Here is a 14441-nt window from a genome sequence, read left to right as displayed (position 1 = left end):
CTCCATCCACCCACTACCTTTCTTTCCACTTCACTAACTACCTTGATTATAGCAAGCTCAGATGCTCATAAGCCTAGTACTTATTATACAGCAGGAACTTCTCATTGTAACATTTATTAATGTCTGTTATGTACTTCACAGATAAAGATTCTAGTTGTCTTCTGATGTACTATGTTCTTCATCTGTAAATATGTTGTAAGTAATTGCTATGTTAAATTGTTAATCACTATGTAATCCAATGTAACTACTGTCTGTTTATTTTAACTGTGGAGCTTTTCTCCCCGGGCCTCCGCTGAAAATGGACCTATATCCAGTCGGACACTCCCAGTCAACAAATGTAAATAAATAAATAAATAATTGTCATTATTTAGTGACTTCAGTTCAAAGTGATTTGCCAGAAACCACACATTTTATGAGAAAAAGACCAAAAATACGAGGCAAAAATATGGACATTCTGTGAAAATCTGAACAGTTGAGAGGCATGCCGGTGCCCCATTTTCCATGCAATGATGGGCATCAATGGGTAATAGAATGCCTGAAACGTTGCAGTCCTCCATCACCATGTCTGTTGTTGAGAGTATATGATCTACAGTGGCATCATCTCCCTATGATTAAACATGGCATGACAGCTCCATCACCCCTTACATCATAGACTGACCTCATGTGGGTAGACCTGCCTTCTATGGCTCAGATGTGTGGATGGCATACAGTAGAAATCTGCACAATTTTTATCAGGTGTACTTATTGCACAAATTGAGAAATTCAGACACAATAATGAGCTGAGTCCTGATTAGCATTAGCAATCAACGCACCCAGGTGGATGAATTTACAAGATATAAGCAAACAAGAAGAATAGAGCTTCATCACTGAAGAAAACACTGATACAAGTGTCTTGAGGGATAGGCTGCAAGGGTACTGAATGAATAGTCTGCAGGATTGTTAAGCTAGATGGGAGACACCACCTTGAGCTCATATTCAGCGGAAAATTCATTACAATTTTAGTGGTGTATGCCTTGCTCATATGTTATTAGCCACTATCTTTGTTACTGTGGTATTTTAATGGTCATGTGTCCTTGTTTATTTACAATTCTGTGATCATTCTGTGGAGAATATGTGGTAAGTACACCTACATGCCTGACTTTTACTTATATATTGTGGCTCTAGATCTCTAACTGTGAGGCACAAATGCAGAATAGTAGTAGAAGAAGTAGTGCAAGGATTTATGTGGTCCATGCAGGAACAAGGTTGTTATTCTACTGCTGTCCGTACCAGTACAGCAATACCTGAATAAATAATGCTGTCTCTGGTATGCAGTCCATATCCACCTGCAACTCACATTTTTAGCTGCTGTAAAGGTGGGGGCACTACAGGCCATCTATCTCTATGGCTGAAGGCTATTTGGTGTCCATGCAGCCAACACACCTTACCATGACCATGCCTGGACTGAGATTGTCAGCAATGTGAATGCAATGGGTTGCCTTGACCATGGGTATGAAATGGTCCACCGAAGAGCCACTTATATGATTTGTGGTGCCACTCCCAGTGTAGAAGACATGATTGAACCACTTCCTATGGAGATGGAGGAGTTCCTGGCTTCTCTTATAGACAGTGTGGCCTCCACTGTGTCCCACAGTGAGGTGCTTGATGCTTAAGCAGCGATGGACAGGCCCTACAGTGTTCCCACTGCAGATGCCCACTTATGTAGTCCTATTGTATTAATACCTGCAAGTCCTCTTAATCTCTTATTTACTACAAACTTCATTTAATCTTTCTTGACTTACTGGATACAGGTACTTTGGGGATCCAACAGGCATGACCATCTGCACAAGGTATGACCAGGGGGGTCTACTTTACATTACCGACACAACACTTCACCGACACACAAAACACCGACCCCAAATAACCGAAACCACACAACACCGACAACTCACAAAACCGAACACAATTACACCGACACAAACAACGTAAACTACACATCACACACAATCACATATCCACTAACCCTAACCCAAACCCTAACCCTAAGGTCCGACACTACCGCACAGTTACCCTACCCGCACCCTAACCCTAACTCACTTAACCCACCCCTACACCTAAAGACTGTCACTATTGCACACTTAACCTACCTGCACCCTAACCCTAACTCACTTAACCCACCCCAAAACAAAAAGCCTGTCACTATCGCACACTCACCCTACCCGCACTCTAAACCTAACTCACTTAACCCGTCCCTAAACTACAGTCCATCACTATCACACACTTACCTTACCCGAACCCTACCTCCGACATTACCACACACTCACCTTTCCCACACCCTAACCCAAAATCCCACAATATCGCACACTTACCTGACCGCTCCTAACTCCGTCACTATCGCACACTTACCGAGTCGCGCTCACACGTTACCCTTGTCGGTCTTTCGGCTGTCGGCAAATCACCTTTTCGGTCAACTTACCTGTCGGTCGTTTCGTCTCGGTCTTCCGCGCGTCAGTGAAGTGTCATTTCGGTAAAGTAAAGTGGACCTGACCAGGGATATTAGTTTTTTATTGTTTGTAGCTGAAGGCATATTATTTGCATATGTAGTTGTGGTGCTGAGTCATAATTAAACTGATCCTTTTTTTGCTTTGGTGTGTTTACATGTGATTCTTTATCCTGAACTATCTCTGTGGAACTGCCCTCATCTGATGCTGTACAATCTGTAGCCTCTAATAATGATGGCAGGGATGAGCTGGTACAGTCTGGTGGTACAAAGTGTGAATTTGACACAGGGAGTATGAGCACTGCATTCCCCACACAGACTATGGACATGGTCTCTATGCTTGCAAATACCAAGGCTACACAAACATCTAAGAGAGGATAAGTTAATGGGGACACTATTGATCAGTGATGTGCACTGGCCCACAGTAAATGGAAGTCAGAATTTGCTCCAAGCAGTCAATGGCAGGGATATCCCCAAAGGAAGGGGTGGCTGATAATGGTACTTGTCAGAAACCTGGATACCACCTCCCCAGGTCGGTGTGTCAGTGGCTGAAACCTATTGAATGTGCAGGACCGCTGTGGGGACACAGGTTAGTGCCACCTCAACCTATTAAGGGTGATCCAAGGTATGCACGCTGACCTATGGGAGTGCATTTCTCACATCTGTGATTCATTGGATATAGTGAAAAACACAATGGATCATGCAGTGTTTTCTAAGGTTCATAGGTGTTAATAGATGTTTAAAAGGCTAACAACCACATGAGTGTTTTTAAGCCTAGCCAAACATCCCAAATCTCTGATACATTCTGATACCCTTGATAAGTGTAAGCAGGTACTTGGGAGATGAAAGATTTACAAGCTAGGGCCTGTGTCCATTAGAGACATAGGTGCCAAACCAGGGATGAATTTCCTCTTCCCCATCCAATTGTCCAGGTTGCACTTGAAGTGGGTTAGGGCAGAACTCTGATTCACATGGATAGGAAGCCTGTACCAGAGATGGGGTAATCTCTGGGATACATACCTGTCTCTCCAGCAGGTCCTATTTATACCACAAGCAAGGTTTAAGTCTTTAGAATGGGTAATTCTGATGCTGTTTGTTTTGCGGATATGTAGGAGGTCCATCAGAGTGGGGTCTGACAATGCCCTGTATGTCAGACATAGCTGTCTGCTCAAAAGCCTGTAGGAGACAGAATACAAGGATAGAGCCTTGAGGTGGTCTGTGTAGGAGATTTTACTTAAGCCCTGCATTCTTTTAGTGAGGAACCTCTGTGGATGTTTCAGTTGTTGGATATACCTGGTTAGATACATACCAAAAGGGGCATTGTACTCAATGATATGTCTGATAAATGCTGAGTACAGTGGAACAATGACTTCCTTGTACTTAAATGCAAATACCTTTGTTTAGAAGTTACGCAGTGCAGAATGATTTTCTCACTACTGTAGATACATGATGATCAAAGGCTAGATTACTATCTATGTGTGTTCCTAAATCCCTGACTACTGGGTCAACTCTAAGGGTGCGCTGACAATATGATAGTTACCAGGGGTGGATGAGTTCCCAAAGGATACTATTATGCATTTCTTGACATGTAGTTTAAGTCCATGGCCCTGACACCAGTTGTTTGTCTGTGTTAGCCCCTCCTGGAGAACATTTGTGTCAGTGTGGGATTCAATGACAGCTCCTAATTTTCAATCATCTGTTAATTTAGTCAGCCAGAGACGACTGACACTAGCCTTGACTTCAGAGAAGTAAATGCCAAAAAGGCGCAGTCAAAGTACTGATCCCTGAGGGACTCCACTTGTAACTGGACTCTTTGTAGAGGTGGACTCCTCAATTCTAACTTCCTGGGTCCTGTCTGTGAGTCAATTATCTATCCACCTGGTGACGTACGAGTTTGTACCTAACCTCTTGAGTTTCTCAGCAATGCCCGAGTGGGGTATTGCGCCAAATGCCTTGGCCAGGTTAAGGTAGGCAGTGTGATCCATTTTGACAGCATCCATTGCTTTGGTGACCTTCTCAAAGAAGTCTACCAGGTTGAGTAGGCATGATCTCCCCTTGACGAAACCAAACTGGACTGGGGCCAGTGTCTGGATGTTTACTATATCACAATTGATCATTTCCATGATAATTCTTTCCATGGCTTTACATATAAGACTGGGTTATTTAGCTGAGGTGAGGGGCTGTTCTCTCAGCAGGTCATCTGCTACATCCAAAGATGTTTGCCAATGTTGCTTTGGATGAGTGAGTTCTCCCTTACACACTGCTTGCACCTCCACAGCAACATGTACTGTGGAGGTGTCTACTCTGAGGATAGTGCATTCTTGGGGGCATGCCATTGTCATGCTCACAAATTTCCTAGCAGGCATGGGTCAAGGTCACACAGCACCCAACATCTAGCCAGGGTTGTAGTACAACCAGTGCAACTCATGGCAGACCCAGCTCTCATGGACAGGGACATGCACTGGTTGCTGAATCCTATGTCATGTATGCTCTGGAGCTGATCAGTAGGCTGAACTACAGTACTTCACCATCTGCTAAGGCTATGTCTATTTGGGCACACAGTTACAGCACCACAGCCCTCGGTATATTTCACACACACACACACACACACACACACACACACACACACACACACACACACACACACACACACACACACACACACACACACACACACACACACACACACACACACACACACACACACACACACACACACATACAATACACAGACACTGACCTTAGCCCTTCTCAGCATTTAACCCCTCCATTACTGTTCTGACAATTCCCATAAAAGCACTTTTTCTTTTTTAAATACCTGAGCACTTACACTCACACACCTCCCTGGAAAGAACATGCACTCCTGTACTCCCTTCTCCACCTTTGCAAGTGATGATGATTGTGCCCTGCACTTTGCACCTTGTTAACTGAGTTGTCTATGTCTGATGCCAAATAATGTATGAATAAGTACAACCTTGTGTTGTTTTTGCATGAATTATTTTACTGTAGTGTATCTGCTTTAATCTTGATTACTATGTTTTGAAGTTATGTGCAATCTGCTGCCTCTTTTTTAGTGCCACGGCATGCTGTCTCTGCCTCCATTTGGCATGGTCATCCCCTGCTGCCTCTTGCTCTAACACTTCATCTCACTCAGCTTCCACTGGCTGATGTGCTGGGAACTGATGGCCTTGCAAGATCCCACCCTACTCTAACAGCTTCTTAAGTATAATATTGTATACCATTGTGCAATAAATTAGTATTTTATTACATTTGGTAGGGCCAGACCGCAGGGCACCACTGGATGAATCCAGACAGCAAAGTTGTACCTTCACCAGCCCAAACCCATGCTTAGTAATGTTTTTAGTTTGTGATAGGACATAGACTGCACCCATGGTCTAATTTATTGTGTGGATTTCTTATGGGTGTCATAGGTGTCATGAGTCAGTGTTCTAGGGCATATCTGGAGTCACCAACAAGATGGTCCTAAGAGAATTCACCCTTCATAAACCATTGGTAAAGGTTATATGTGTGCCATATATGGGTGTCGAAAACTGACTGGGTGGCCTGCGTACACATTTTAGATAATACCCTGTGCATTACAGACAGAACACATGACAGTTGATGAAGTAATATCCTGGCTGCTCACATACCTCCTTCCCAGTTCACCATGTGGAGCCTTTACTACAATGTGAGTACAGCCTATGGCAAGCACCATTATGAACCCTGCCTTCTACCTCCAGAAAATGAGCTATATCATAGAACCCTGCATGGTGTTGGCTCTCTTCTCTTGGGTAAAATGGAACCACTTTTGCTCTCCCACATGCTGAAGCATGTTGCTGAGAAACTGATGGAGTATTCTCAGTGTAGATGCCCGAGATACCCCCACTGTGCCTCAATACATCACTGAAATGTCCCTGTAACTAATAGATATAAAGCCACACAAAGCCTGTATCCACTGGAATAGATACTCCATGACTTCCACAGGGCTGTGGATGAGGTCAACTCATTTCTGCAGTTTATTGGATGGTGTTTATATCAACATGATACTGGTCCATATTGCTGCTGTCATAGAGGCATGAAATGTTAAATTAGGTTGGATGACCTGGAGCTTATGGGGGTGACATGGTACACCACTGGTCTTAGCAGGTACAGTGAGACCCTCATACAGATACAAATTTTCTATGGCTGCAGCAACCCTTAATATAATTCTGTGATTTACTCCATCTGAACATGGGCGTATGCCTGAGTTCAAACATACAGCATGCTCAGTCACACTGCCCAACATTTAAACATTTTCTAATCACTTTACCATCTTGTTTTGCCTCATTATCATACATGGCACCTCAGTCTATAGTCACTAATATTTTGCATGGACAACCACATTATTTGTCCTGGTCAGGTCACGTAGCTTGATATTCTGTCATGTACACACCCTGCACGTGACTGCATGCCATGCAAAGTCACTTAGGTTGGAGCAACATTTTCTGAATCCAACCTAGTATTTTAGGTTGTGTTATGCCTTATATAGGTAAGATATTTAATGTATAGGCTGTGTGTTTTCTCAAACAACTGGTAGAATGTGAGTAGGCAATGGGAATGTGTACATACAGGCCCACATAGCTAAGGTGCTAAACCATTTTACTTCTATAGCGAGGAATAATCATTCACCGGAATGAAAATAAAAAGAGTGAGTACAATAGTGATATATTACAGGTAATTAATCTGTCTGCCCATAAGAAGTTTGGGTATCGTTATGATAATTATAAAACAAACAAGCGAAGATGTGCAGTTCAGAGTGTTACAGTGCTAATAAAAGCATTTCATTTAAGAGATGGATGTGTCAGAAGTGGGATGCTGCTAAGAATGCAATATAAAAACAATTATATTCACAAAGTACGGTGACTTGTGTCATTCAGTTAATTTGGTACAAAAGGATGAGCAGTTCTGAAAACTAGTGGATGGTTAAAGGATAGTGGTGCCAAGGAAATATAAAAGTTGTGAACCAAAGGAAACTTAGGACTAAAACTGATCTCACCAACATATTATGTTTATATTATGATGCAGATTTAAGTCTCAAGAGTGGGTACATGTAGGGCAGCCAGAATTTCAAGAGTTTAAGAAAATAAGCACTGACAGTATTAGTTCTTCCTGTAGGTATGCATCTGCCATTGCACAACGTCTGTAGGAGACAGAATAGATGAAAGGGATTGTAGTCATTCTGTGTAGCTTATAAGGCACAGAACAGACATTTTGTTTGAAAGCAAATACAGTGGGGTTTCTAGTTGGGTAATATTTCTGCACAGATGTATGCCAAAAAGACATTATATTCAAGTATGGGTCACATGAAGAAAAAGTACAGAAGGACAATGACACCTTTTGCCCTAGAGTTTATGACCCTAATAACAAGTTCATAGGCAGTTACTTGGCATGTGGTCCACTAGACCATTGAGGGGCCCAGCCATGTTTTAATTTGTCCTAAGCCACTATCTAGTTAAGTGACTTGCCTAGGGTCACACAGTAGCAAAATGAAGCTTGAGGGAATCAAATCCAGGATAACAAGAAAGAGCTCATTAAGAGCTCATAGCCTTACTCTTCTGTGTTACCTGTCAGACTATTAGGGTGAGGTAAAAAGATTCTCTAATGATAGTGAATACATGTTGGTCAAAGACAGTTCTTTGCCTATAAATATGCCTTGGTCTTTAATGGTACTATCAGTTCTGAAGGGATGTCATAGGCATAGTAGGTGCAGGTGTGCTCGTTTCCCAAATATCTCAATACTGCATTTCTTTGCATTTAGCTTTATTGTAATGGTCCTGACCTCATGTATTTGTGTGAGTATTAGACCTTTTCATGAGGATATAAATAATAAGATATAAAGAAGCAAGTTATATCTTTTACAAAGCCGGAATGATTTAGGCCAACGGCTTGTAAACTACCAATATCTTTGATTCTAGGTTCCATGACTACATTCCCTTAGTTTGTAAATTATACTAGTAAGGCTAATTGGTATGCTTTATCCAGCTGTAGTACCTGAAGTTAGTGCTAAGACTATTCCTAGGGAGGAGTATCACAACAGCTGTTCTCCACGCTTCAAGTGCATTCTCAATGGAGAGGCTAAGCTTCAAGTGCATAACCAATGGAGAGGCTAAGCTTCAAGTGCATAACCAATGGAGAGGCTAAGCTTCAAGTGCATTTCCAGTGGAGAGGCTAAGCTTCAAGTGCATTTCCAGTGGAGAGGCTAAGCTTCAAGTGCATACCTAATGGAGAGGCTAAGCTTCAAGTGCATACCCAATGGAGAGGCTAAATGTCAAGTGCATACCAAATGGAGAGGCTAAGCGTCAAGTGCATAACCAATGGAGAGGCTAAGCTTCAAGTGCATACCCAATGGAGAGGCTAAGCTTCAAGTGCATACCTAATGGAGAGGCTAAGCTTCAAGTGCATACCCAAAGAAGAGGCTAAGCTTCAAATGCTTACCCAAAGGAGAGGCTAAGATTCAAGTGCATACCCAATGGAGAGGCTAAGCTTCAAGTGCATACCGAATGGAGAGGCTAAGCTTCAAGTGCATACCTAATATGGAGGCTAAGCTTCAATTGCATCCCCAAAGGAAAGGCTAAGCTTTAATTCTTACCCAAAGGAGTGTCTAAGCTTCAAGTGCATACCCAATGGAGAGGTCAAGTGCATAACCAAAGGAGAGGCTAAGCTTCAAGTGCATACCCAGTGGAGAGGCTAAATCACAAGTGCATACCCAATGGAGAGGCTAAACTTCAAGTGCATTCCCAATAGAGAGGTTAAGCTTCAAGTGCATACCCAAAGGAGAGGCTAAGCTTCAAGGGCATATCCAATGGAGAGGCTAAGCTTCAAGTGCATCCCCAAAGTAGAGGCTAAGCTTCAAGTGCATACCCAAAGGAGAGGCTAAGCTTTAAGTGCATACCCAAAGGGAGGCTAAGATTCAAGTGCATACCAGATAGAGAGGCTAAGCTTCAAGTCCATACCTAATGGAGAGGCTAAACTTCAAGTGCATACCCAATGGAGAGGCTAAGCGTCAAGTGCATACCCAGTAGAGAGGCTTAGCTTTAAGTGCATAACCAATGGAGAGGCTAAGCTTCAAGTGCATACCCAATGGAGAGGCTAAGCTTCAAGTACATACCCAAAGGAGAAGCTAAGCTTCAAGTGCATAACCAATGGAGAGGCTAAGCTTCAAGTGCATACCCAATGGAGAGGCTAAGCTTCAAGTGCATACTCAATGGAGAGGCTAAGCTTCAATTGCATACCAGATAGAGAGGCTAAGCTTCAAGTGCATACCTAATGGGGAGGCTAAAATTCAAGTGCATACCGAATGGAGAGGCTAAACTTCAAGTACATACCCAGTGGAGAGGCTTAACTTCAAGTGCATACCCCATGGAGTGGCTAAGTTTCAAGTGCATACCCAATAGAGATGCTAAGCTTCAAGTGCATACCCAAAGGAGAGGCTAAGCTTCAAGTGAATACCCAATGGAAAGGCTAAGCTTCAGGTGCATACCCAATGGAACGGCTAAGCTTCAAGTGCATACCCAATGGAGAGGCTAAACTTCAAGTGCATACCCAATGGAGAGGCTAAACTTCAAGTACATACCCAGCAGAGAGGCTTAACGTCAAGTGCGTACCCCATGGAGAGGCTAAGACTGAATAGATTTTTTACTGAGTTAGTAATGCAGGGTCTACTAACAGGTAAACTACCATTATAATATCTGTACAGAGTAATAGTTTTCATAGTTCTGGGAAAGATGGGGAGAGGAATGGAGAACTTTTGACTAAACTTATCTTCTAGCATAGTTATAATTTACTTGAGGTCAGAGTGGGTGGTGCCACTGGAAATAACTCATTGCAGTGCTTAATATTATTTGTGGGATTCCTGGTGTAATGAAATAATGTTTTGTGGCTATCTGTGGAAGATATAACAATGTTCAACTTGTATTGCTTTGTAGGTTTTATTTATTTGTTTTTAATTTTTTTGTTCCTTCTGGTGACCATTAAGTGCCCTCACTCCTCTTCTTCTTCAGTAGGTCTACCAGCCTTGCCTTAGCCTCCCTGGGTTTAACCTGACCCATACTCATGGTTGCTAAGGAGATAGAGAATGCTGGTGCTGAATCATACTACTATCTTCTGCTACTCATGCTAATGAACTCCACTATTTTTGCTTTCAGGAGATTGATGAACACTTCTGAGCATGTGCAACTTCCTGACTAAGTGACACGCTGCACTGGAGTTCACCATGCTCCTAACATGGCTTTATTGCAGTGAGCCTAGGCTGCCTTCCTCATCGAGGATGGCTGAGCCATGGTCTGCTCACTCCTATCCTCCCCCTACAGCCTGCCCAGTGCTGATGTAAATCATACCAAGATCTGGGATGCAGTAACAGATTTATCCCTCTGGACCACCTTGCATTGTGTTATTTTTATCCATCACCTTAGTACTTTTTATTCTTCTGTAGCATTTTATCATATGGGAGAGTACGTTGTTTTTTTTTTTTTTTTTTTTTTTTTTTTTTGCACAACCAAATGTTTTTTTTTTCCTTTTGTTGTAGTATTTACTGATACTGGGATTCCATATTTTGGGCTTGATTTTAAACTTGCTGTTGTCTTGGGGTGGATGGGAACTTGCTCCTCAGTGCAGGACATTAGATGAGGATAGTAATTTGTAGTATAAGCACTTATTTTAACTCTGAGGCTGGGCCCTCTTCAATAGAAGTTAGTTAATATGCTTGAAGTCATCAACCAGTTGTGCAAAGTTAGATTTGGAGATGTCTTGAAGAAGTTGGATTGAAGTATATTTGGAGGTAGGTTCTTATGGAGCTCATTATGGCATGGTGGTCTGATCTAACTGTCAATGAGATAACAGTAGGAGTTTAGCATATGGGAGCTACTTCTGTGAGACTCCATTCAAGTAGATTTGAGTTTTTGGTAAGAAAATGTACTAACTGTTAAAGAGAATTTTGTTGATGATACCCAGGAACTTTTGTGCTTGTTTATAGCTTGTGGTGCTTGTTATCCAATTTATGGATGGGCAATTAAAATTTCCTAGAAGGATTGTGCTAAATTTGATAGTTAAGGATGCAGTTTGATAATGTAGGCATCATGGGCTGTGGGAATCATGGAGGAGGTTCTGTAGTTGTCAAAGATGTGATGAGTGGACTTGACTACAGATGCCAGGATATGCATGAGCTTTGGGTCATTAACTTAACTATTCCTGAGGTGATGGGATTGAGAATAAATACAGATACTTCCCCAATAGTAACACAGTCAGCCTCAGGTGGAGTCTCTAAACAAGCAGCCATTAAACCCATTTATAGAAGAAGTGTTGCTTGTTTAATAAATGCATTTTCATAAACATGCAAGAAACAAATTTATGAAATGGCTCAAAATTCAAATCTCCTGGAGAAGTTTCTGAGAAACCTAGATTGAAATGCACAAAAAATCAACAGCAAATGGCAAACTAGATTTACAACAGACACAAGAAGAAAAATATGAAGTAAATTAGAAGTCAGTCCTAAAATGGAGAGAGAAAGAGAGAAAGACAGAGATACACACATAAAATTATAAACAGCATTAAGGGTCGGATTCTGCTAACTTCAAATTCAGGTAATGACAGTCTCTGAACATATTCAATTAATAAAACAGGAACAAACCACTTGCTGACAAACAGGATAAACGCCCAGTGCTCCAGAAAAACTTGAATAATATTAATAAAACCAAAAGGAGCAACTAGGCTGATGCAGAGTCACAAGTAGAAATGAAAGGCAAAATCCTCAGGTTAAAATCCAAATGAAAGGCAAAATCCTCAGGTTAAAATCCAACTTTAATTCCACTGCAGGTCAGATAAGCACTTTCACTCATTCATTTGAGCTTCATCAGATCATGTAACAAAGACCTTCAAGTACATAGGCTACATTTATACAGTTAAAACATCTCCTATTGGCTGCTTCTTGTTACATATTCATGAGTTAATCTAAGCTTAAAGATATATGCACATATAAACATGCTGAGATGTATAAAATGAATATAAAAAACATATAAAAAACATATAAAAACTCTCCATGAACACTCAAGATGCTCTAATAAATATGTATATATAGATATATATGTCAAAAGAAATCTATTTCAAGGGGTAAAAACATATATGTTCCATCATTTATTATAAAATCTACAAACATTCCTCCATTTGTTTAACATAGGTTTAATGGAGGCTCTCTCATTGAGACCTAGACCCCTATCTGCTCTCAATCTAACTATCCACATACTCTCCTTACTCTCAGTATGGTTCCTGATGTCACCTCCTCGTATACTGGGTTTAATATTCTCAAGAGCTCTAAATAGGAAATAATGTTCAGGACCTGCTTGGGCTACGTGCTTAGCTAAGGCATTGTGAGGTGAAGCCTTCCTAATGTGGTAAAGGTGTTCTCTTATCCTGTCTTTAAAACGACGATTGGTTTTGCCAACATAAAATGCATCACATATTTGGCACACTGCCAAATAAACTATATGAGTAGTATCACAGGTAGCTACAGCACGTATGCTAAAGTTAGTGTGCATGCCAGGATGTTCAAAAAATGGACTGGGGTCAAGAGAATTACAATAATTACACCGTCCACATGGTTTTGTGTGTTCAAGAGGCATTGACCATTCATCCCTTTTTGAATAACATAGCATTCTCCTTAAATTTAATTTGTTCCTATATAAAAAAGAGGGTTTAGTCCCCACAAGTTTACCGATGGTGTCATCAGTACAGAGAATAGGCCAGTGTTTCGTAATAATATTCTTGATTGCTGGACAATCAGTACTATATGGTAAAGAAACCCTTACATGAGTTGATCTATCATCTCTACCATTGTCTGTTGTAACGGATCCACCAGTAATAACTGGTCCAAAATAAGGGGCTGCTCTGTTCAGTCTAAGTTTATTGACATCTAAGAGATTGGACTCAATCTCTTGTGAGCTATAGCCTCGTTCTTCTAGCCTTATCTTGAGGTCACTCACTTCATTTAGGAAACCTTCTTCTGTGGCATTTAGCCTAGAGGTTCTCATCCCCTGGCCTCTAATGATATTCTTAAAAATATGCTGTGGGTGCATACTATCACGCTGTAATAGAGTATTAAAATAGCAAGGTTTCCTATAGACACCTGTATTAATCAAACCACATGCTAACTTTTCTATATACAAGTCAAGAAATTCTATCTTCTCTCTAGAATGATTCATACTGAAGGTTAAATAGCCAGTGAGGTTGTTCAATATAGTATGGAACACAAACAAATCATCAACACTACCTCTCCATAAAAAAAAAACGTCATCCACGAAACGTCTATAAAAAGTTACATGTTGTTTAAACATTTCTAAATTAAAGAGACTCTCAAATTCCCAAAATGCCAAAAACATGTTTGCATAGCTGTTGGCACAAGGTGTGCCCATGGCTACGCCACCTCGCTGTTGGTAAAACTTGTTGTCATAGGTGAACAGATTGTTATTCAAAATGAGTTCAAGAAAATGTACAATGAGGTCTACTTTAACTGATGTATATTCGCTATGTAAGAGTAGATACTCAGTGATATAAATCAGGCCTATGTTATTTGGTAACACAGTAAACAAGAACTTGATGTCAAACGTTACAAAAATCAAGTTATCAACGTCGCAAATGCCACCTAAGCAGTCATATAAATCTGTTAAAAACTGTTTGGAATCTTTCAGTACAACTTTGTTCTTATTTAATATAGGTCGCAAATGTTTCTCAACATAGACAGAAAGGTTTTCAGTGATCCAACCCTGACCAGACACTATGGGTCTCATTGGTGGGTCAATGGAGTCTTTGTGAATCTTAGGTAACCCATGTATTGTTGGTACAAGTGGATTCTTAACAAAGAGATAGTCAAACAATTCTTGATCCAAGATATCACCTTTCAACATATCTAATAACATATTGTTTACGTGACTAA

This window comes from Protopterus annectens, chromosome 1.part1, assembly GCF_019279795.1.
Source record: "Protopterus annectens isolate FY-2018-M chromosome 1.part1, PAN1.0, whole genome shotgun sequence".
Lineage (NCBI taxonomy): Eukaryota > Metazoa > Chordata > Ceratodontiformes > Protopteridae > Protopterus > Protopterus annectens.
Note: the sequence above shows the minus strand (reverse complement) of the source record.